Source organism: Cryptotermes secundus, unplaced genomic scaffold (genome assembly GCF_002891405.2).
Source record: "Cryptotermes secundus unplaced genomic scaffold, Csec_1.0 scaffold81, whole genome shotgun sequence".
Taxonomy (NCBI): Eukaryota; Metazoa; Arthropoda; class Insecta; order Blattodea; family Kalotermitidae; genus Cryptotermes; species Cryptotermes secundus.
This window is the reverse complement of record NW_019718023.1, coordinates 476,316-499,278: the sequence shown is the minus strand read 5'-3', so window position 1 is coordinate 499,278 and position 22,963 is coordinate 476,316. Positions and strand designations below refer to the sequence as shown.

General features: G+C 41.4%; 1 long non-coding RNA gene across 1 annotated transcript in view; it reads left to right on the top strand.

The window, feature by feature from the left end:
* Positions 1-22,584, top strand: part of LOC117282424 — a 155,415-nt gene extending 132,831 nt beyond the window's left edge. The window contains exon 3 of the long non-coding RNA XR_004513174.1: positions 22,517-22,584. This is a non-coding gene — a long non-coding RNA (uncharacterized LOC117282424). The remainder of the gene's footprint in view (positions 1-22,516) is intronic.
* The last annotated feature ends 379 nt before the right edge of the window (positions 22,585-22,963 follow it).

The window sequence follows — 22,963 nt, the reverse complement described above, 5'->3', positions numbered from 1 at the left end:
TTTTAAAATCTTGGTAAATATGCCTATTATTAAACTGACTCCCTGGAACTGAGTCCGTCTTGAAAGTCCACCAGTCTCTCAGCCACTCAAGAATTCCCAACATTTTATACAACCCGAAGATTCATTACCGTGTTCACAAGTAGCATCCCTATCCTGAGCCAGATCAATCCTGTCTCTAACATTCTATCCTATCTCTCTGAGATCCGCTTAAATATCACTCTCCCACCTGCGTCTGGTCCCCCTACTGGTCCCTTTCTTTCTGTCTTTCCCATCAATATCCTATATTCATTCCTCTTATCATACATTCGTGTTACACGTCTTGCCCATCTCACCCTCCTTGACTTGATCATTCTAATTAGACTTGGAGAAGACTACAAGTTAGGAAGCTCCTCATTATGCAGTTTTCTGCAATCTCTTGTCACTTCATCCCTCTTCGGTTCAAATAGTATCTTCAACACTCTGTTCTCAAACACCCTCAGTCTATGTTCCTCCATATCAGAGATAAAGGTTCATACCCCATAACAAAACTACAGGAAAAGTTAATATTTTAGATGTGGAAGGGGGAGGCGTAATATCTTTATAAACAGAAGGACGTCATTATGTACATCGTAGAAACATTTAGCCTAACCTGTGGCACGGACTTCAGTTTTATTGTTTTCTTCAACTTGTTGTGCTACAAATTCTTTTTTCCCTTTAGGTGTGAAAGATCTGCTGAGCAAGTTTATAACTCCTCAGCTTTATCAGTAGTGAGAGAATAATTAAGTTATCAGAGCTAGAATAAATGAATTGACACGCAGGGGAATCCCGTGTATCCTAGCCATAAACTGGATCTCTTGTCCAGATTGTATCGCTTCTCAGTTTCGACTTCTCGCAGACGCTTGTTTCATATTTGTCACTTTCCTGAATTCTTTCACCTTCACTATTCAAATGAACAACCTACTTAATGTGTTTCATTGGACACTTTAAGTCGAGTTAAGCCCACTCAAGTCGACCATGCAGGCATCTGCAAACTCGATAATTGGGTGCAAATGTCTGACCACTATCCTACAGCTTGCTTTCCGTGATGACGAATTAGAAATGGTAATACGTTTTAATCAAGATTTAAACTACCGCGTTTTGGTGCCATTGCTTTCATAGTAGGTGCATAAATTTCGAGTGGAATGTTGTGTTAAAATAAAAGTTTAGGGACCTTTATATTGCTAGAGTAACTATCCTGCGGTTTCTTTTAAATATTCCTAGAATATTTTAGACTTTACGTAGAATATATGAGCTCAAAACACGCACTATGGCCCTCTGATCGACTCAGCCTCTAACAGAAATGAGTACCAGGGATTTTCCTGGGGGTAAAGGGCGGCTGATTGGCGCGTATGGCCGACAACCTCACCTCCATCTGTGGGCCGATTGTCTAGAAGATGTGGGAACCGCGACGTCTCACAACCCCATGGGCCTCCACATGTTACAAGTGTTGCTTTAACTTATTATCTGATAACTTTTACAGAAAGTCGCCCACAAGAGCTGTACGTTTGTTGTGTTGGGGGATCATATTAAAATGGATCTCGGAAGAGGAGAATGTGAGGATGCAGACTGAACTCATTTTCCTGAAGATAGGGACCAGTAGGGGGGCCCTTGTGAACATGGTAATGAACCTTTAGATTCCATAAATTGTTGGGATATTCTTGAGAGGCTGAGGGACTAGTGGCTTGTAAAGAGAGGCCAAACTCCACGGTGTTAGTAAGATATTATTGTTCCTGTATTCTGCCTCTCTTCGTTGACCTTCTTAGTTTTTATCATTATTATTATACTTTTTATTGCTAGTGGATTCGAACCCAACCCAAAGCGAGTACGAGCCAAGATTATTACCTTTACGTCAATCCTGTCTTTTCTTATTGCTAGTGGAGTGGGACTAAGTCCCTTGTACTGCGGCCACTTCTGGCCTATTGTACCAGCCCCAGATGATAGGTGAGGGTGATTGTGGAGCAATTGGTGGAATGAAGATTGGCAGTTGAAAACCGAAATATTCGGAGAAAACCTGCCCCAGCACCACTTTGTCCACCACAAATCCCACTTGACCAGACTCGGGATCGAACCCGGGCCGCCGCGGTGGAAAGCCAGCGACTAACCACTTGAGCTATGGCGAGGCCCTGGGTTTTATTAAGTCATTATGATAATGACCCTAACATTACCAAATTATCAGTGATATGACAATTTCATTTGTTGTTTGGTCCTTCCTTCCCCGGGACACTTCAGTTGGGATATCAACCGTGAATTTCGGTTCCAGTTCCCATGGAATAAAACATCGTTACAGGGTTGTGATGCATGAAGGCTGTGGCGGGTGTGCAATTGAATACAGAAAACAGTTCGTTAGGCGCATGAAGTGAAAGCGTTGCAGTGCATGTATATATCACTTGTAGCTAAGTGTTTATGTACGTACGTCTTGCACAAGACAAAATAATGAAGTTTCGCTATCATGACATCTAACCCAGGTTATTTTTCATAGAAATACCTATTACGAAAATTATTGAAATGAGATTAAATTATATTAAATTGAATAAAATGTTTTTTATTATTGTCAGGTCCTTGTAAACCGAACGTTTTGGTCGAGTGGTGTGTATTCTTGCTTCGTACTCTGGGAGTTCTGGGTTCGAATATCAGCCTGAAGACAATCCATTCTTGCTTCGTATTCTGGGAGTTCTGGGTTCAAATATCAGCCCGAAGACAATCCATTCTTGCTTCGTATTCTGGGAGTTCTGGGTTCAAATATCAGCCCGAAGACAATCAATTCTTGCTTCGTATTCTGGGAGTTCTGGGTTCAAATATCAGCCCGAAGACAATCCACTCTTGTTTCGTATTCTGGAAGTTCTGGGTTCAGATATCAGCCCGAAGACAATCAATTCTTGCTTCGTATTCTGGCAGTTCTGGGTTCAAATATCAGCCCGAAGACAATCAATTCTTGCTTCGTATTCTGGGAGTTCTGGGTTCAAATATCAGCCCGAAGACAATCCATTTTGGCCGAAGTTCAGTGAGGGCTTCAGATCAAGTATCACACATAAAAACAAAGATTTATTTCACCTTTTGTTTATAAATAAGAGCAAACGAGATATAATGCTATACAACTGACAGGTTTCACATTTTCTCCAGTCCCTCCCGGTAAATTACATGGCCGCACCTCATATTACACCATGAAAGCATTTCCCAAATTTTTACCAGTTCATTAATCGTCCAAACTTACTTAATCCTTTTCTCTTATGCCTTATGCCGTCGAGGTTTTTATTTTTTATTTTCCATTTTGGTTATCCCCTGCAGTCCCGAGTTGTGGCTGTGTATAAGGTGCAGTAAATCCAATCATCCAATCCAAAACCCCGTTTTATAAGTCAAGCAATCTCATACAAAAAAAAACTTCGTGGTTTTAGTCCGTAAGCGAACTATATCGGCCGAGAGACCGCCGCTTGTCGGCGAAGTTAGTGTCAACTTTAGCTGATAGAGGGTGTCGCGTGGTCAGCGCAACGGAACCCCACGGCCGTTAATCTCGGTTTTCTTACACCGGAGCTGCTATTTCCTTGAAATAGCTCCTCAGTTATTCTCATGAGGCTGAGTGGACCCCGTTCCTGACCCACTACCTGTCAGAAAATCTGGTAGCACCGGGAATAGAACCTGGACCTCTGGATCAGTAGCCAAGAACAGAGGCGGTCCCACCCAAGCTCATACATATGAAAATTTGTTCTCATTTATTTTACCCTTCTTCTAACTGTTCATTACTTCCTCTATTCCTCACTTTTTTATCTTTCTACCTCTATTTCTATTTCTCTTTCTACTTACATATGGAAGAAGGCCGCGGCATAGCTCAAGAGGTTAGTCGCTGGCTTCCCACCGCGGCGGCCCGGGTTCGATCCCGGGGTCTGGTCAAGTTGGATTTGTGGTGGACAAAGTGGCGCTGGGGCAGGTTTTCTCCGACTACTTCGGTTTCCTTTCCAATCTTCATCCCACCAATTGCTCCACAATCACCCTCACCTATCATCTGGGGCTGGTACAATAGGCCAGAAGTGGCCGCAGTACAAGGGACTTAGTCCCACCCCACTAGCAATAAAAAAAATACATGTGGAAGAAATTCTTTCTGAGAGGATAGTAGAATGTGGGAAGTGATTAGCTTAAAGCAGACGCGGGAAGTCAAGATAACGAGAACCTAGCCATCCACACTTCATAGCCACATTAAAAGTTTTTGAAGTCAAAAAGCCAATAAAAGTCCCACCAATTAAAAGATAGGCTAACTGTAGCAGGTATAGAAAGGGTTTGTTATATATTCTGCGTTCCAAAACGAGCACCAGGCAGATATACGGCACCTCAGACTAAAACACGGCTGTCTGACCATACTCCGGCTCACATGAAATGCAAAGTAACGTAACTGATAGTCATTCTGCCCGAATTCAGTGTTTTTCAAACTCGTGTAATGAACTTCGGCTGTCAAACCCGTCACTATGCCCACTGAACTATCCAGGATACTTGAATGAATGAATGAATGTATAAGGGGTGGGGCCTTCTCGGCACCGCACCGCGACCTACAGTGAACTATTTTACTACCCCTATTGATTATTTTGTACGTGGGGGCGTCGAAATAGTCGCTTGGTTCCATAAAGTATTGACCCAAGTGACGCAATCTTAAATAAGCTAAGGCCTCACATTCACACAGGATATGTATGGATGTTTCCCGGATACTTAGAAACACGGACAGTAATTTTACTACATATTCACATGATTTGAAGTCTTCTTTTGCCTCAATTGTTAATATTGTTGTACTGTTGTTTCTTGCTATTATTTTTCTAATTATAATAACATCAGGCTCAGGCCTATAGACGTAACTAATTTTACATTCAGATTATGACTGAAATTTTGTTGCGATGGAAACATAACATTCACGTCATCCAATACATAATCTGTATTGTTGATTTAATAGTGTTGTGATTGGTAGCTTATATTTAATTATATGTTATAGAAGGGGGCCACACGGTGGCGTAGTTGGTTGAGGCATTATGCTACAATCAGGAAGGTCGCGGGTTTGAGTCAGGTTGGAGTAGATTTTTTTCAGTTTATCTAATTCTTCCAGCCGCACTATGACTCTGGGGTCGAGACAGCTATTAACAAAATAAGTACCATGAATCTTCCTGGGGGATAAATGGCGGCCGGCGGGTAAGGCTGACAACCTCAGCTCCCTCTGTGATCCTCGACGTCTCTCAACCCTCTGGGTATCCACAGCCTGTTACAGGAATAGCTTTAACTTTAATATGTTATAGAACAAGGCTTATTACATGAAAATAAATTAGGTGAATGTGAAAATCGCAGATAAATTACGTACAAAAATACTTAAATTATATTTCGTATACCAAAATGTATAGCTATCCGTGGACTGTATACGGACTGTAGTCATTTGTTTCAGCTTCTGAGCTCAGTTTTCTTTAAGGTAATTCCTGTGAAATAGGTTTTAGTGTCGTGAACTTGCCTGTTATACCTTTCGTTACTGGCCAAGTAATATACATTTTCTAAAGACGGACAAGTTTGAAGATGTTCACTTAGAATAACGCTATTTATTGCATCAATTACATTCATATTGAACAGAAATTTAGGTACTTGGTCATTGCTGTAGTTGCTCTCTCTGTTCTGTGCTGGTTTCTTTCTTTGCTTACTCTTTTACCCTGAAAATGGAAACAATATGTCTGTCAGAAACGTCAGTTGACTTTCATCTGACCACGCGATGTTATATCCCAGAAGATACACTGTATTTTTTCTTTAAAATTTCTGTTCATAAAAGGTAAAGAAGGTAAAGCTATCTCTGTAGCAGACCTTGGAGGCCCATAGGGCCGTGAGACGTCGAGGTTTCCGCGTTTTCTAAACAATCGGCTCACAGATGGAAGTGAGGATATCGGCCTTAGTGGCCGACCGCTCTTTACCACCCAGGAAGATTCTTGGTACTCATTTCTGTTAGAGGATGAGTCGACCCCAGAAACCATAAAGCAGCTGCAAGGATTAGGTAAATTAAAAAATTCAATATCTCATCGGGAATAGAACCCGAGACCTTCCGGCTTGCAGCATAATACCTCAACGAACTACGTTACGGCGTGCTCCCAAAAGCTCTGTTCGTTGGTCACTTAAAACTCTGTTAAATTTCCCCATGACTAAACTAATTACTTTAATTATCGCTAGACTTTAAAAGGGCTACGTTTCTTTACAGTTAGTTAGCCTGTTAGTCAGTCTGTTAGATGTTCACTTGTCACTGTTAGTTGTCTGTTACCTGGGTTACTCCAGTAGTTTGTCGTGGCTCCCTTCTTGGTTAAGTTTTAACTTGTTCCATTTCTTCGATTTGATTTTGTTGTAATATACAGGATTGTGTATTTCTTTCTGATGTTTTCCTCGATTGGACGATTATGTAAAATGAGAATGAATAATGATACTTTCCTTTCCAAATATCCTCTGCTACGCAAAGAGTATTTAGAAAATTCCTATTTATTTATGAGGACTTAAAAGTACTCCTTTGGCGGGTGATCAGTTCGTCGCAAGGCCTCTCTACTTTTACACAAACACAGGAAAACGTGCGCGCACGCACGCACACACGCACGCACGCACACAAACACCATTCATCCATGCCGTGAGTGGGATTCGAACCCACGATCCCGGTTTCCAAGCGAGCGAAGACAGTACATGCCTTAGACCGCTCGGCTACCGTGACGGGCAGTGTATAAGAATAATATATAAGAATTCAGTTCGTACCTCACAGGAAACAGATCCGAACCCACGATCCCGGCTTCAGAGCAAGCGAAGACAGTGCATGCCTTAGACCGCTGGGCTACCGTGACCGGCGATATTTACATTACCTCCGCTAAAAATAAACAAACTTACCGTCGGTTTCCTCAGCCTCTCTGCTCTAACACCAGATTAAAATATTGAAATAGGTCAAGAGTGCCTTGTTTGAATTTTATATTCACACAACATTCATAATCGCCTTCCTATTTAACTGTATTTAATGTAACTTGTTAAGTAGAGGGACCAGAATCACTCGATAAATGCAGTATGGTCCCTAGAGCTCTTTTGATTTAAGGTTTTCTTGACAAATTAGTGAAATGAGGAGTCTTTCTGGTGTAGTGGCGGTTTCGAATACCTCCACCGTGGTCCAGCAAGTGATAGGAGGTGACAGAAAGAGAACCCAGTGCCTGGGGGTATAAACGGGTCACCCTGTTCCTGGGGATAAAAGGTACGTGGACATGGCTCCAGGTTGGGAGAATCTCGAATCTTAATCACTAAAATATGATTATGAGTCCAGCAGGAATAGAAGCTGAGAATGACTGCGCTGGCGAAAGCCAGCAGTAACCGTAAACGGTAGACCAGCCATCTCATCAGAGAGAGCCCCACATCAACAAACCTGCAGATATTTGACAACAATGAAACTCTGGTCTTGGGCCCCATATGGGTGCTTGGCACCAAGAGAGACTGACTGTTTTTCTGAATATAACTTTGACTTTTGTGAAAGGAGCCATGATTTGTAAAAAGAAGTACCCCAGACATTGGTCCCCCGTGATTGAAATTATTTCTGTTGTACCCAATCTTGCAAGTGTGTCCCCATTTCTAACTTAGGACGGAAGTGGAGGCATGAGTTCAATAATCCGACCTGTTCTAATCCTCTTTTTATTCTTGCTTCAGTTTGATTGCCATAACTAATGACTTATTTGAGAAAGGTATTTCAAATTTTCTACAGCGAATGATGGTAGACCAATCTACAACATCCTATAAGTAAGAAAGTGAGTAAAGAAAAGTAAAGCTATCCCTGTAACAGGACGTGGATGCCCATAGGGTTGTGAGATGTTGAGCTTCTCACATTTTCTAGACAATCGGCTCAAAGATGGCGCCAAAGTTGTCAGCCCTACGCGCCGGGCGCCCTTTATCCCCAAGAATATTCCTGGTACTCATTTCTGTTAGAGGCTGAGCCGACCCCAGAGCCATAGTGCGGCTGGAAGGATTAGGTCAATTGAAAAAATCCAATTACCTCAACGGGACTTGAACCCGCAACCTTCTTGCTTGTAGCATAGTGCCTCAACCGTGTGCCCCGACTATAAATCCTATACGGAAATTATTTCGATTTCTTTAAATTCAAATATGGCGACTATGCAAAACATGAAAGTGTTATCTGCCATGTTTAATGTTGCAGAAATTTGTGCTAGTACAAATTATGCATACAAATGGTTCACTAATGAATCCGCCGTCCTCATTACTTTCCGTGTATAGAGTTGTTCATTTGAAAGGGAGTAAGCCTTATCAATTTTGCAAATAGCTCATTATTTTAATGGCATGGAAGTTGGTACTCATTGAAGTCCATACGCGATTTCTGTGATTGTACGGTAAGGAAATTGAGAGGAGTTATTGCTTACAATTACATTACAGTGTCCTGCATAGGATTTAACCGAAACTGTATCCAGAATGCTAAGCATTCCTGTCTCTACACGTGGACTTCTGATGAAGCTGCATCCTGTTCTCTTGGTGCTCAGTGCTGTAGAAAATAAGATCAGTGGAAGATAAGATCTTGCTCAGTAAAATAAATTGAAAGCGACTCACGTAATCACGTTTCTAGTGTGCTATATAATTGAAGAAGAATTAGTCTGTCCTCACCAGGGTTCGCTATGAGGCAGCAACATCAGGTCAGGATATCAGAGCGCCCTCATTTAAAGGCTGCAGCAGGTAGCACAGGGATATCACCACAGCTAATGGCTGCGTTTCTTTTTCTTTCAGCCCATTCTACATCCTATTTTGTTTTCGTCCCATGTTTTCATTCTTTATTTACCTTATTTTCCTTATTTTTCCATTTCTTTGACACATTTCTTCCGGGGCATGCAGTATTATAGTTGGGTGAGGCACTATGCTACAAGTCTGAAGGTCGCGGGTTCGAGTCCCGAAGAGATTATTTGATTTTTCAATTTACCTAATCCTTCCAGCTGCACTATGGCCCTGGGGTCGACTCAACCTCTAACAGAAATGAGTACCAGGAGTCTTCCTGTGGGGTAAAGGGAGTCCGGCGCGTAAAGCTGACAACCTCACCGCCATCTGTGAGCAGATTTTCTAGAAAATGTGGGAGGCTTGACATCTCACAACCCTATGGGCCTCCACGGACTGTTACAGGGACAGCTGTATCACCATCCTTCATTCTTTCATCTTCTGCTGTTTGCTTACCTCCTTACTTCTTCTATCTAATTTTTCATTCCTATCTTCCTTGGTTTTATTCTTCCTTTACTGCCTTTTCCATATTGTCCCATCTCTATATCATCATCATCATCATCCTTCATCAGTCTTTTTCAGCTTCAGCTCACTTCAAGGGCAGAAGAAACAGTTAGGAAATCTAGACGGGACTGAGAGGATAATACTAAAATGAATCTTTAAGGAATGTGGTTTTAAAAAGTGTGATTGATCTCAATTCGCTCAGTATAGGAGCGACCTTATTGAACACCTTATTTCGAGATTCATAAAAGCGGGAGTTTTTTTTTTACAAGTACAGAAACTGTGAACTTTGCAGGGAAACGGAATTAAAAGTACTATCTTTTTAGATGTGTCGCCGTATAGTCTGGTGAAGTTTAGCGAGTTCCAGAGGAGCCTACTGCTTCCATCCTCAAGGCCGAAAATTAAGCCAAGGAAGTATCACGTAGAAAACTAGCAGCAAAACCCTTTCACGCCGAAGATGGAGGTCGCTAGCTTCCTTCAAAATGTTAACAAACTTCTACCAGACTACACTGTGTCACATCCCAGAAGTAGTACCTTACATCTAACTGAAAGGAAAGTAGTTAGGTTTTGTTGGCGCGTTGCAGTAGCAGTAACTGAGGCAGCCATCCTTCAGTCAACTGAACCCCAAGCGGTCTGGGACACCATAAAGAGGCGTTGCCCCTCGGGTGCGGTCCTTGGTGGCGATTGCTGACCGAACGACAGAAAGCAGATGGACGTTGATTTACTGGCGTCATAAAAATGAGGGCAACTTTAATAACCCTCGTAATTCCCCGGCAAATTCTCTCATTTCATTTCCTGAATTTGAATTTCTAATCTTTGATCTGAACAGCGACGAGCCGTAGAGTGCATTGATCCTGTAAAAATCTATGCAGATTTCTGTTGAACTTCTTAAATGGGCTTGAGTCGAATATTTCTCGTGCATATTCTTGTTTATCTGTGTATCATCATCATCATTTTAATCTTCTTCTTCTTTTTCAAGATTAGTAGAAGTCAGAAATTTAGTCCACTTTTTGACTCTTTCCATCCTTATTCGTCTAGAAGCCTGCTCATAAGATCTCGCCAATTAGACCTGAGCTTCTCACAATGCCCATCCCTTCGGGGGTAAACCGGCCGTTCCATGAAGCTGATCTCTCCTCTCCAGCTGCTACAGCGGTAAGAAATATGGAACTATACCTCCTCTCAGGCCGCGCCATAGCTCAAGCCGTTTACCTTCACTCATGTAAAGTCTTCAATTACGGCATTCGCTTTTATGAAACTGCTGCTGCTTCGAGCTGTTTTCTTGATTCGTTTACTCTTAATAACTGAAGATGGAGGCGAGGTGTTCCCCCGAAACTTCCGTCGAGTCTCGTAGCCCCTAAGTTTACTATGCATGAACCTCGCTTCACGCTTATTTTCCACGACAAAATATTTAAAAGTTGTCATGCATTGGTCCAGTTCTTTTTACTATCTGACCGGAATGATTTAAGAATGTACTTCTGAACTAATCATTAAATCAGGAACGCTCACATTAGTAAAGTCATTTGATACTGCGCATGCTCGCGTGAAGATTCAGTGTCTCGAATTGTGTTGTTAATTATAGACATATATATATATATATTATAATGGAAGGCTTCTTGTGTAACGGACTTAATGAATCTCGCTCTTCTGGGATAATTTGATTCTAGGGCGAGTCAGAAGTTTATTCAGTTTGCGCCTTCTGAATCCTAATGTGAACGCCCAGCCAAATGGTGCTCGAACGGTAATATAAACGTTGGTCCGTATGAATGGCATAAGTTATAGCAACAAGATGAGCTCTAATTTCTAAGAAGTTATTTCGTATATTCTGGCTTCATTTTAGCAACATTTCGGAGGAATATACGGCTTCCATCATCAGGGCCTTAAAGTAAGTCATGCACTATAATAGCTGATTGCTTCTCACTTGTTTATTTTTGTTCTCTGAAGAGACTGACCGGTAAAATTCTACTAAACTACATGGCTAACATCTGGTTTAAGTTTAGCAACATTTCGGAGGAAATTCAGCTTCCATCATCAGGGTATTTAATCTCTATAATAGCTGATCTCTTCTCAGTTGTTTATTATTTTTGTCCACTAAAGACAGTGGTTGCATATTTCACCCAAAAATTTGGTAAAGGTCTACCAAACTACATAACTAACATCTTGTTTAAGTTTAATAAAATTTCGGAAGAAGATACAGCCTCCGTCATCAGGGTCGTAAATAAATTCAAGCACATAATAGGACATAGTTTTTCACATGTTTATTATTTTTGACCTCTGGAGACTCTGGCTGTATATTTCTCCGGAAAAACTGGCGAAGTTCTACCAAACTACGTATACATGGCTAACATCACATAACCGACAGAAGTACCTGAAATCTAACATGTGAACCTCTCATGAAATAAATTATTACATTTGAAGGAAAGGTTATTATAGCGATAACGATCAGCGATTTTATTCGTGAGCTGCTAAGTTCGAATACTAGCCAGGCCACCGGCTATTCTGACCAAGGTTTTCCTGGTTTTCTTCAGTATCTCCAAGAAAATTCAGGATTATACTCGGATTATTTCATGACTGCTCGTGTCGAAATATTTTTTTTTAATTATAACTCATATAACTTCGTTCTACGTTATACAGTCTAGCTACTGAAATCGTCGTTAAAAAACCACAAATAAAATAGTTTTACCATTTTAATATTTATTTCACAGTTCTCCGTTTTCTGAGATATAAGAATAATGTGAACGACGTTTCGAAGGATTCTATCGTCCCTATTTTTATATTCGAAAAGTAAGGAAGGCAGGAAACTAGTAAAATACATTGAAAATGGAAGCGATATACTCTTCAGAAACGTCGGAATGTTTCCGAACGCTACGGAGTGAAAACCAAAAAGAGGTACTCTTCGAAATCATCAGCGTGTCAATCTCAAAATAAAAATAAAGAGTAGAAAATAATTTTTTTGTTTTTCCAGCGACGTGTTTCAAATTTGGGTAAGTTTATCTGACTCAGGATAAGTACCAATATCATTCTTCATAACACGGTATTGAATGTTCAGCGTCCATATTAGGCGGCAAAATTCGTAACTAACTGAGCAACTGTTAGCTTCTGTAGAATGGCTCTGCAAACTTATCCTCCTAACTACGCTTAGTGGTGCCCTATCTTCAGAATTAATGGCTGAAATTTACATTGTATTTCTCGTTTCTCCATGCGTGCTATATTACAACCAATCTCGTCCATCATTTCATGACCCTTATAATAGCTGATAAAGAGTGAAAATTGTGAAGTATTAAAAAAGGTCGTGACATAACTCGGATCGCTAGTCACCTTTTCATACTACAGTGGTCAAAGTTCGACCCCAGGTTCGGATGCTGAGTAGGTATCAAGTGAGGGCCGCGCCATAGCCGAAGCGGTAAGTAGCTGGCTTCCCACCGCGGCGGCCCGGGTTCGATCTCAGGTCTGGTGAAGTGGGATTTGTGGTGGACAAAGTGGCGCTGGGACGGGTTTTCTCCGAGTACTTCGGTTTCCCCTGCCAATCTTTATTCCACCAACTGCTCCACAATCACCCTCACCTATCATCTGGGGCTGGTAAAATAGGCCAGAAGTGGCCGCAGTACAAGGGACTTAGTCCCACTCCACTAGCAATAAAAAAAGGATAAAGTGAAGAGTTTTGTCTTCTGAGATAAAACATCGCCTAGTCTGTTGAAAGTCAACCGACGTTGCGGAGGAACATATTGCCTTCATATTCAAGGCCGAAGAATAAGCCAAGCGAGGAACCTCTACTTGTCACCTGCTTACACTTCGCTTTCATACTTGGCTTATTCTTCGAGCCTTGAAGATGGAGGCGATGTGTTCTTCCGAAACGTCGGTTGACTTCCAACGAGCTATACGGGGTTAAATCTCAGAAGACAGTATTCAGAATGTCAAATAAGTTAAAAAAAAACCCAAATTTATAAGAATCCTCTATGATATATGAAACATTTCTTTTTTTACTATACATGCGTATCAGAATTTCAAGCACTGCCTCCCCCCCCTCTCTCTCTCTTTCCATATTGATTTCATAATACTCTGCCCTCTGGTGCTAGGTTTCGAAGTTACAGTACGAAGTATTTCAGTACCCTTCCAACTGATTTATGTACGGTTTCTAATTAGACTTTTAAAGCACTCTAAAAATCGTTTAGAGTTCGCCTGCGCTACGCCTTCAACAGTGATATATTTCCTATATAGTTAAATGCAATACTGATATAAAGGAATGCGATTTTTTATAATAAAATTAAAATACTTAAAAAGAGTTAAAGCTATCCCTGTAAGAAGAAGTGAACTCCCATAGGGTTGTGAGATATCGAGGCTCCCACATTTTCTAGACAGTGGGCTCACAGATGGCTGTAAGTTTGTTAGCCTTAAGCGCCGGCCACCTTTTACCCCCAAGAATATTCCTGGTACTCATTTCTGTTAGAGGCTGAGTCGACCCCAGGGCCATAGTGCGGCTGGAATGATTAGGTCAATTGAAAAAATCCAATGACCTCATCCGGATTTGAATCCACGACCTTCCGGTTTGTAGCATAGTGCCTCAACCAACTACGCTACAGCGTGGTCTAGTCAAATGCAATACTGATATAAAGGAATGCAATTTTTTGTAATAAAGTTAAAATACTTAAAAAGAGTTAAAACTATCGCTGTAACAGGCCGTGGAGGCCCATAGGGTTGTGAGACGTCGAGGCTCCCACATGTTCTAGACAATTAGGTCACAGATGGCGGTGAGGTTTTCAGCCTTACGCGCTGGTTCCCCCTTACCCCCAAGAAGATTCCTGATACTCATTTATGTTAGAGGCTGAGTGGACCTCAGCGCCATCGTGCAGCTGGAAGGATTAGGTCATTAAAAATATTTAATGGCATCGGAAAGTGAACCCGCGAACTGCCGGCTTGTAGCTTAGTGCCTTAACAAGCTACAAAGAATCTGTCCACATGTCTTTGATAGACCATCCGATCAATCAACACAGTTTTGACATGTCTTCCTTCTGTACTCCCGTTACCTCAACAGAAGTAAAAATTCCCTGTCCAGTGTAGAATGAGTGAGAATATTTTTGTGTTGGTAACACATGGATAATTTGTCTGTTTGACGATGACCTCTGTTCTGATAATTTTCTGGTGCTAGAAATCATACGTGTTAAGTTTTTAATATTTTGATATTAGTCTTAACTCCCGAAGATGTGTTATGCTGTGCTTGGTTTATATATCGTGCTGGTGCTAGGAACTAGGTCTAACCACTGGACCCAACTAAGTAACTCTCACCTGAAGACGGAGACAGAATCCAGTATCCGAAACGTTGCGCGTTTTAAATAAAAAAGGGCAATGAATAATATCCAAAAACACAATAATTGTAATAATATTTCATCATTACGAATCTTTAGAACAACTGCTGTTTTATTCATAACGTTTTTAATATTTTTCTTAATCTCGTACTCATTAAACATATTATAAAATGAAGAGTTCTATGTTCTAGGACATACCCGTTTGACACTACACAGCAATATATCCCAGAAGACGGAAATCTTCATAACCGCCGCTGTGAGAACATCATATCCTACATGTTTTAAAATCTTTGACATTTCCTGATATTCTATAGAATAAATTCCTCTTGTGTTATAAACCGGAATGTCGCCTGTTCTATTCTCGATATCATTGTATTCTTCAATTGACCAAGTCCCTCTAACCTCTCTATGGCCCTAGGGTGGACTCAGTCTCTGAGAAATGAGTACCAAGAGGTCAGCGCGTAAGGCTAACAGCCTCACCGATATTTGTGAACAGATTTTCTAGAAAATGTGGGAACCTCGACGTCTCACAACCCTGTAGGCCTCTACGGTCTTTACTTTTTTTATAACACTTCTTTTTTTAAACTACATTTTGTTCTTTTCTCTGAACTGAGAAGAATGGCTGTAGAGGGAGATACTCTTTGAGGTAAGCGGGTCCAGTGGCAAGCAGAGCTGCACATATAAATCATACATGGCATGAGCAGTGAAGAAGAATCAGCAGGCTTATGTACAGATGCAACGAGAAGACAAAAATAATTTCTTCTGATCTTAATTACCTGTTCAATCAGAATTAACCTACACTAGCACTAACGAATCGTTTAATTTTTTGTGTAGGACTCATTAGTATCCGTGTCTGGAAACCAAAACGTTGCCATGGGCAGAGTAAAGATGGCGTTTTAATACATATTAATGAGTTCTCGTATTTGGTCACTAGCTTCTCATTGCCGCTAGGATGCGTGGGTTGGACCAATAACTGGCTGTACCTACTACAGTTAATTTTGTACTAAACCCAATTATCAGCACTATGGTTGCACTGACTTCACTTATTTGCAAACGTAACTGTTTGCTTGCTGATTGGTGGGAAAGCCGTAAGGAAAGCGATTAATCAGAAGATCAAGATGTAGGTGGGTGGACAATATTAAAATGTATTTTAGAGAGATAGAATGGAATGGTATGGATTGGATTGATCTGGCTTAGGATAGGGACCAGTGGGGAGGCAATTCTGAACACGGAAATGAAAATTCGGGTTTCATAAAATACGGGGAGTTTCTTGGGTGGTTGAACAATTGGCGGCTTCTCAAGAAGGGCTCAGCCCCACGAGTAAAATGTTTGCTTTTTGGCCAAATGAGTTGATTGATGGTCTTGCTAAAGTACGTTCCGTTGCGATGACTTGGGCCTGTTTCTAGAAAGGCCAAATCAGAAATATAGTCGAGATAATTAAATACGCGGAGAATTTTTTCCACATTAGTTGTACATACGTCATCTAGCGCAGACGCAGTACGTGTATAAGAAATACGTTTGCAAACCCAGGCACAGAGCTGCTTGACAAGAACCTAGTAACACAAAAATCCTCTAAACAGGGGGGTTCAGAGAGCCTTCCAGTTGCGTAGAAGGTGCTTCTTATACACTTAAATATGTCAACTTTTATCCTCTTTCCTTATTTTGAAAAAGTAAAAGGAGGCTTATGAGATGGCCTTGCTCTCTGTGTATTCCCTTCCCAATTTTGTTAGGGTGCTTATGAGATAACCTTGCTGTCTCTCTGTGTATTCCCTTGTCAAGTTTGTTAAGAGTTTTATGAGATCACCTTGCTGTCTGTCTGTGTGTTCCCTTCTCAGTTTTGTTAGGAGGCTTATGATATCATCTTGCTGTCTGTCCTTCCCATTATTTTTAGTTTTCTATGTGGTGCGTGTCGTAACAAAGTGAAGTAGGTAATTAGTTCTTCTCAGAACACCTTGTCCTTCTTTACACTTCGATGTAGTTCTTTCTGCTTTGAAGTTTTGGGTCTGCTGAGAAAAAGTCTATCGCACACGAGTACTTACTTCAGCACTTAAAATTATATCTATTCTACGTACAGAACATAAGAAGAATTCAAGGTTTCTGCACTGTAGCACAACACGCGATATTTTGGCCTTTACAAAATAAATGATTGTATCGAATGTAGCAATGACTGAACCTATTTTTATATCAAAATTAAACACTATATGTTTCGGAATTGGCCGAAGAACTTCAGATATATACATGAAAAATCACAAATATATATTAGGTTTTTGTTTAATATGTAATTTAAAATTGATCCTGAAAATAATCAACAAAGACAGCTTTTAATTTGACATAATAAACGACTAACTCATTGATAGGCCGCGCCATAGCTCAAGCGGTAGTCGCTGGCTTCCCACCGCGGCGACCCGGGTTCGATCCCGGGTCTGGTCAAGTGGGATTTGTGGTGGACAAAGTGGCGCTGGGGCAGGTTTTCTCCGAGTACTTCGGTTTCCCCTGCCAATCTTCATTCTACCAATTGCTCCACAATGACCCTCAACTATCATCTGGGGCTGGTACAATAGGCCAGAAGTGGCCGCAGTACAAGGGACTTAGTCCCACCCCACCAGCAGTAACAAAAACCCATTGATGCATTCAATGCAATATTTTATTGCATAAAGGCCAAAATATCACGCGTTGCACGACGGTACAGAATGCTGGCCTTACTTCGACTTAGTTTCCCGCTTTCCATACTTAAATATAATTTGGTTAAACAATTATATCTGTTGCTTCAACTCTGTAAATTTGTAGATGGATGCAACAGCAGGGAACATATTGTTGATGTTTATAGACAGTTGTAAAAAGAGATGTAAAACTACCCCTGTAACCGACCGTGGAAGCCCACAGGTTTGTGAGACGTCGAGGCTCCCACATTTTCTATAGAATATCGGCTCACAGATGGCGGTGAGGTAAGGAAAGAATGTGGATGGGTGGGTATTTGAGAACAGGGTACTGAGGAGAAACAGAAGTTTCGAGGAAAATTCAAAATTGGAAGATTCATAACTGGTATTCGCTACACATCGTTACGGTAAACGAAATAAGCAGGAGGAGATGGGTGAGGCATGGGAGAGAATTTGGGCGGGTATATGTGGAGGGAAGAGATCACATGGAAGACCAGGGCATAGATGGGTGAAAATGTCAACATGTATTATAAAGAAGAAAGATTGGAGGGTGTGAACTGTGTTCATCTGGCTCAGGATAGCGTCCAGTGGCAGTTCTAATGATCATATTAATGAACGCTTGGATTCTGCTGGAAGTTCCTTGATTAATTCGTGAAGAAGGGCCCTGCTCCCTGCAGGTTATTTAATGACGCTTTCAGTAACAAAATGATGGCATGATTGGTGAATGATGTATTGGAAAACTCCGCTCGCATTACTTATTTAACAGCTTATTTATTTTATTTCTAGTGGGTGGGACTAAGTCCCTTGTACTGCGGCCACTTCTGGCCTATTGTACCAGCCCCAGATGAGAGGTGAGGGTGATTGTGCAGCAATTGGTGGAATGAAGATTGGCAGGGGAAACCGAATTACTCGGAGAAAACCTGCCCCAGCCTCACTTTGTCTACCACAAACCCCACTTTACTAGACCCTGGATCGAACCCGGGCCGTCGCGGTGGGAAGCCAGCGACTAACCGCTTGAGCTATGGCGCGGCCTTAGTTAACAGCTTAACGTAAAGTATTAATATAGTGAAAAGGGAACCTTAATACTTGTAACCTGCAATAGGTGAATTTCTACTGTCATGTGCGCATGTCATTGCCGCAGGGCATAAGCGTCTTCTTGTCCGGTAATTGTTAAGTTGTGTGGTAACATTTGCGGTCGAGAGATCGGCTCCGTACTTTTAAAAAAAAATAGAACAAAACACTTTAAAATTTAAGTATGAAACTTGTTCGTGATGTCACGATCTAGACAGGCATTTGACTGTTGCTAGTGGAAATAAAAAGAATAATACGCTTGATGTAATAGAAATATCACAGGAGCAAGTGCTGCATTATAAATAATACAATATCAATGTGTTCTGATAATTTACTTCAATTTATTGACCACACCAAACAAATGGGTGAAATTATTTTTTTTTAATATATAAAAATTAACTTAATACGTTTCCAACTTGAGGTTTAGTTCTTGAGGCTCATGCTGTATGCATATGGTCAGATATCCTTATTGAAACATTTTTTCGACTGCAGCAAATTAAGCAGAACTGAGAGGAAGTGACTGCATTTCTTGCAAGCCGCAAATGGAAGGATGGTGCAAGCCCTTAAGGCTTCGTGCTCCCTAAGCGAATACAACCCGACTTACCAAGACGCAGCAAGGCAGACACACTTATTTTGCTTACAGCTTTTACTATATGCCTTTGAGCCTAACTGAATTTACAATTAAAAATTCGCTTAGTGGGGGATGGAGTCCAACTGGGTCCACATGGCACGGAGGCCACTGATTGGCCTATTGTACCTGCCACGGATGATTATGATGATGGAGAATTTGGTGGAATGAAGATTGACAGGGGAAACCGAAGTACTTGGAGAAATCCCGCCCCAGAGTCAGTTTGTCCACCACAAATCCCACTTGATGAGACACGGATAGAAACCGGGCCGCTGCGGTGGGAAGCCAGCGACTAACCGCTTGAGCTATGGCGCGGCATCATAATATAATTAAATTATATTATTAAAAAATATGTATGGTATATTTTAAAGAGTTCTGATGATGGTGTATAATACTCGGGAGTGTTTGGGTCCTTGGACTTTATCCATCGTCCAATATTCTATAAGAACACTAAAGAACATAATATTTTTGGAAAGTGTATCTGGACCTGAAAAGGGAAACATATCTAGCTTCCGAAACTTTGTGTTCTTTAGTGTTTTTTAGAATACTGGACATTGGACAAAGTCCAAAATATCTGTAATTTCTAGAATTATATACCTCGTTTTGATTTCATTTATAAATAAATACGGATAAATTCTATCTAATATCGGGTCGAAGGTTGACTGCAGTTGGCTGCTACTTACTCATGAAGTTGACTACAAAATTTGACTCTTGGTGAGTATAGGATTTAGGGTTCTGTCAGCGGTGATTAGGAAGAATTTTGTCTTCTTGGATGTAGCTCGGTTGAACTTCAGGCCAAGTTGCGGAGAAACACGTCTCCAGCGTTAGGGTCGAAGTTTGAACAAAGCAGAACAGACAAAAATCCCATTTACTCTGCTTGTTACCTGCTTCAAGCTGGTCTTTCTTTAACCTTGAAGATGGAGGAGACGTGTTCCTCTGAAACGTCGGTTTTAATTTGACAGCCTACATGATTATATCCCAAAAGACTGAAGTTTTTATTTTAGTACTTTTTCGGTGCTTTCCAAAATTTTTCAATTAATTAATACATTTTTTATCATTATAATTATCACTTATTTCATTCGTTGTATAATCAGGCAATAGAAATTATCATGAATTCAGATCTAACAGTGATTCATGAGAGTAGCTCAGCGGTACGTTTACCAGACTCCGTCCTCGACGACCTACAGCGGATTTCCTGATTCTTAAAAGAGACAAGGTAATTTCTCTTCTCTGTAGTGTCCATGTCCACTGCGAAGCCACCCTGACTTCTGCCCATGTGGCGTTTTTTTTCTTAGGGTAGAACAGGACGGACGTAAAGCTGACCATTCACCTCCATTTAGTTCCGAAGCTAAGAATAGGTGGCACTACATGTATATACCTCCACGCCCATATATTAATTCATGATGTAGTACTTAATTAAGCACAGAGACAATTGAACTTGTCGTTCATGTACACATCTCTCTGTCTGCATGAGTCAAGGGTGATTCCGCAACGTCTAACTCATTCAGCTTCGTAGTGGACTCGACCTAAGTTTGCGGGAACACAACCAATTCGAGGCTAGCCGCGTTGAGTCGACCAAAGGCTGACGCTGATCATTCTGAGCCCTTATTTATTTTGATGATTATAGATGACCATGAAATTTATTTCTAATTAATTCTCGATAATTTTAATTTCAAAAGTCTTATGTTTCGATATTACTGGAAATGCATCGTGATCTATAATATCGTATTTCACTGTCTTGGACGTGCAATGCAGTGTTTATGTTGAAAATTCTAGATTCTGGCAGAAACAAGAAGTCCGGAGTTATTACATTTACGATCAGTCATAAATTTAGCTCGGGTACAGGGAACCGGACGCGCCTAAAAGGACAGGTCAGAGCTTGTTACAGTTGCCTGTGAATGAGGGCCAGTATGATTGGGTTGCCTCGTTCAAGCTTCCCACGGAAGATGGGATGAAATGTATAGGGAAACACCATCTTTCGAATTCCCGGCGTGGGGGTGCAAGCCATTCCACAAAAAGGAGACTTTCACAATATTCCGAACTGAACGGACGTGACCCTTGCACGCTCCGGGACATAGCTTGCCGATAGTAACGCGGTAACGTAAAGCTAAGAATACATTAATTTAACAGTGTGGTGAATTAGCAGGTGAATAAACGTCAATTGGCTCAACTCTTAGAAAAACGCTTTCTGCGGCATCGCTACCCTGAGACCCATGCAAACCGACCCAGCTAGTTTCCCGTACCTATACCGATCTTCCTTAGTTTGATCTGTGAGAACAACTTGCAGTGGCCATCGTACACTGTCCTAAGGTAGAAACAGGTGTAGCAGGGATAGCACCATTCCGACTGCGCCGATACAAGCAAAGGCGGGTTGAAAAAGAGCGGTGTTAAGGCTGACCTTTTCTGCTTCCTCTCGCTCCAACTGTGGAGCATAGGGTTGATTTCTCAATTTCAGTGATCATTTTACAGACGGTAGGATTCCTTGGACGGGTGATCAGCTCCTCGCAAGGCCTCTACACAAACACAGAATAAACGCATACACACACACACACACACCAAACATCCATACCTTTTGTGGGATTCAAACCCACGATCCCGGCTTCAGAGCAAGCGAAGACAGTACATGCCTTAGACCGCTGAGCTACCGTGACCGGCATGCCTGCCTAAGGTAAAGGAAAATTTGTCCCAGTACATAAATAATTAAGCACCATGCCAGGGAGACGTATCATATATTTTTAACCTCGGCCCCGACCGATTTACCCGCCGATGAAGCCATCCTGTGCGTTTCTTACATAGGCGGGGTAAGATCCAGGCTCTATCTGGACGGACTAGAGAAGAGGGAAGAGATTCGAACCCCCATCCCTCGGCCGGCAAGCCTGGCGTCTTCCAAAGACAAGCTGCTTGTTTTGCATAGGTTTCCTGCATGCATCTGTCGCGCTGTATTGCTAGGCTATTGGGTCTCCCAGGCTCAACACACAACATTATATTCGGTGGGCTTCTCCAAGCAAATTGGATCTACTCAGTGGAAAGCTCACTGGTCAATATATACATCTTGTTTTTTAATGTTTATGGTATGCATTCTGTTGTGTATAATTCACTAAAAGAATGAGGCAGCCTACACAACATTAAGTTCAGAATATAAACAAGATAGACACTACCGCGTCAACATCTGCTTTATTTTGCTAATAATGACTTCGCTACATGTTTCGACCGTTACCTGCAATATTATCCACAGTCTCTTGAGGTCAAATTGTGATTTAGATAAGTAATTAACTTGTTCATCTTGAAGGGTTTTCTTGAAAAGTTAATGGGTGCTCAAAATGTCAGGAATGTCCCACATCTGTAGCTCTCCGGGCCTCATTACCGTGTTTATATGAGCCATTTGAATGCAACCGTCACACTTCAGCTTAGTCTAATTTCAGTCACAATTATGTTCAAATTTTTGTATAGGTTTTGTAGTGCCCTTACCACCAACTTAAGCATTTTAATGAGCTCAAATGAATTACTTTACAATTTGTGTGTATATTTCTTATAATGCCGTTAAGACATACAGACCGAGTATTTGGCATTGTGTTTTTGTGTTTAGACTAAGCCTGTGTTTTCGTTTTCAGTTCCGCTGACCTCGGAATGCAAGAAATCCAGGCCTTCGGTGTCCAGGAGCGCGTGGTAAGCCATAAATTGCTGATAATTTCTTAGAGCCAAGTGTTTTCGGTCTGCTGTTGGCGACCCGCTTGTTTAAGGTGAAATAAGCCGATCACAGTAGCCACACGGTCTGAAGCATGAACCGTCTTCACCCACTCGAACTCTGGGGTCGTAGGTTCGAATCCCACTCGAGGCATGGATGTCTGTACGCGTTTATTCTGTGTTCGTGTTATTCTCTGTGTAGTAGCAGCAGCCTTTCGATGGACTGATCCCCCTCCAAGGAGTCCTACCGACTATGTATAGGATTAAGAAACTGAAAAAAGTGGCCAAGGTCCACAAGGGCTGTAGATAGATAGATAGATAGATAGATAGACAGACAGATAGATATATGGAAAGATAGATACAGAGACAGACAG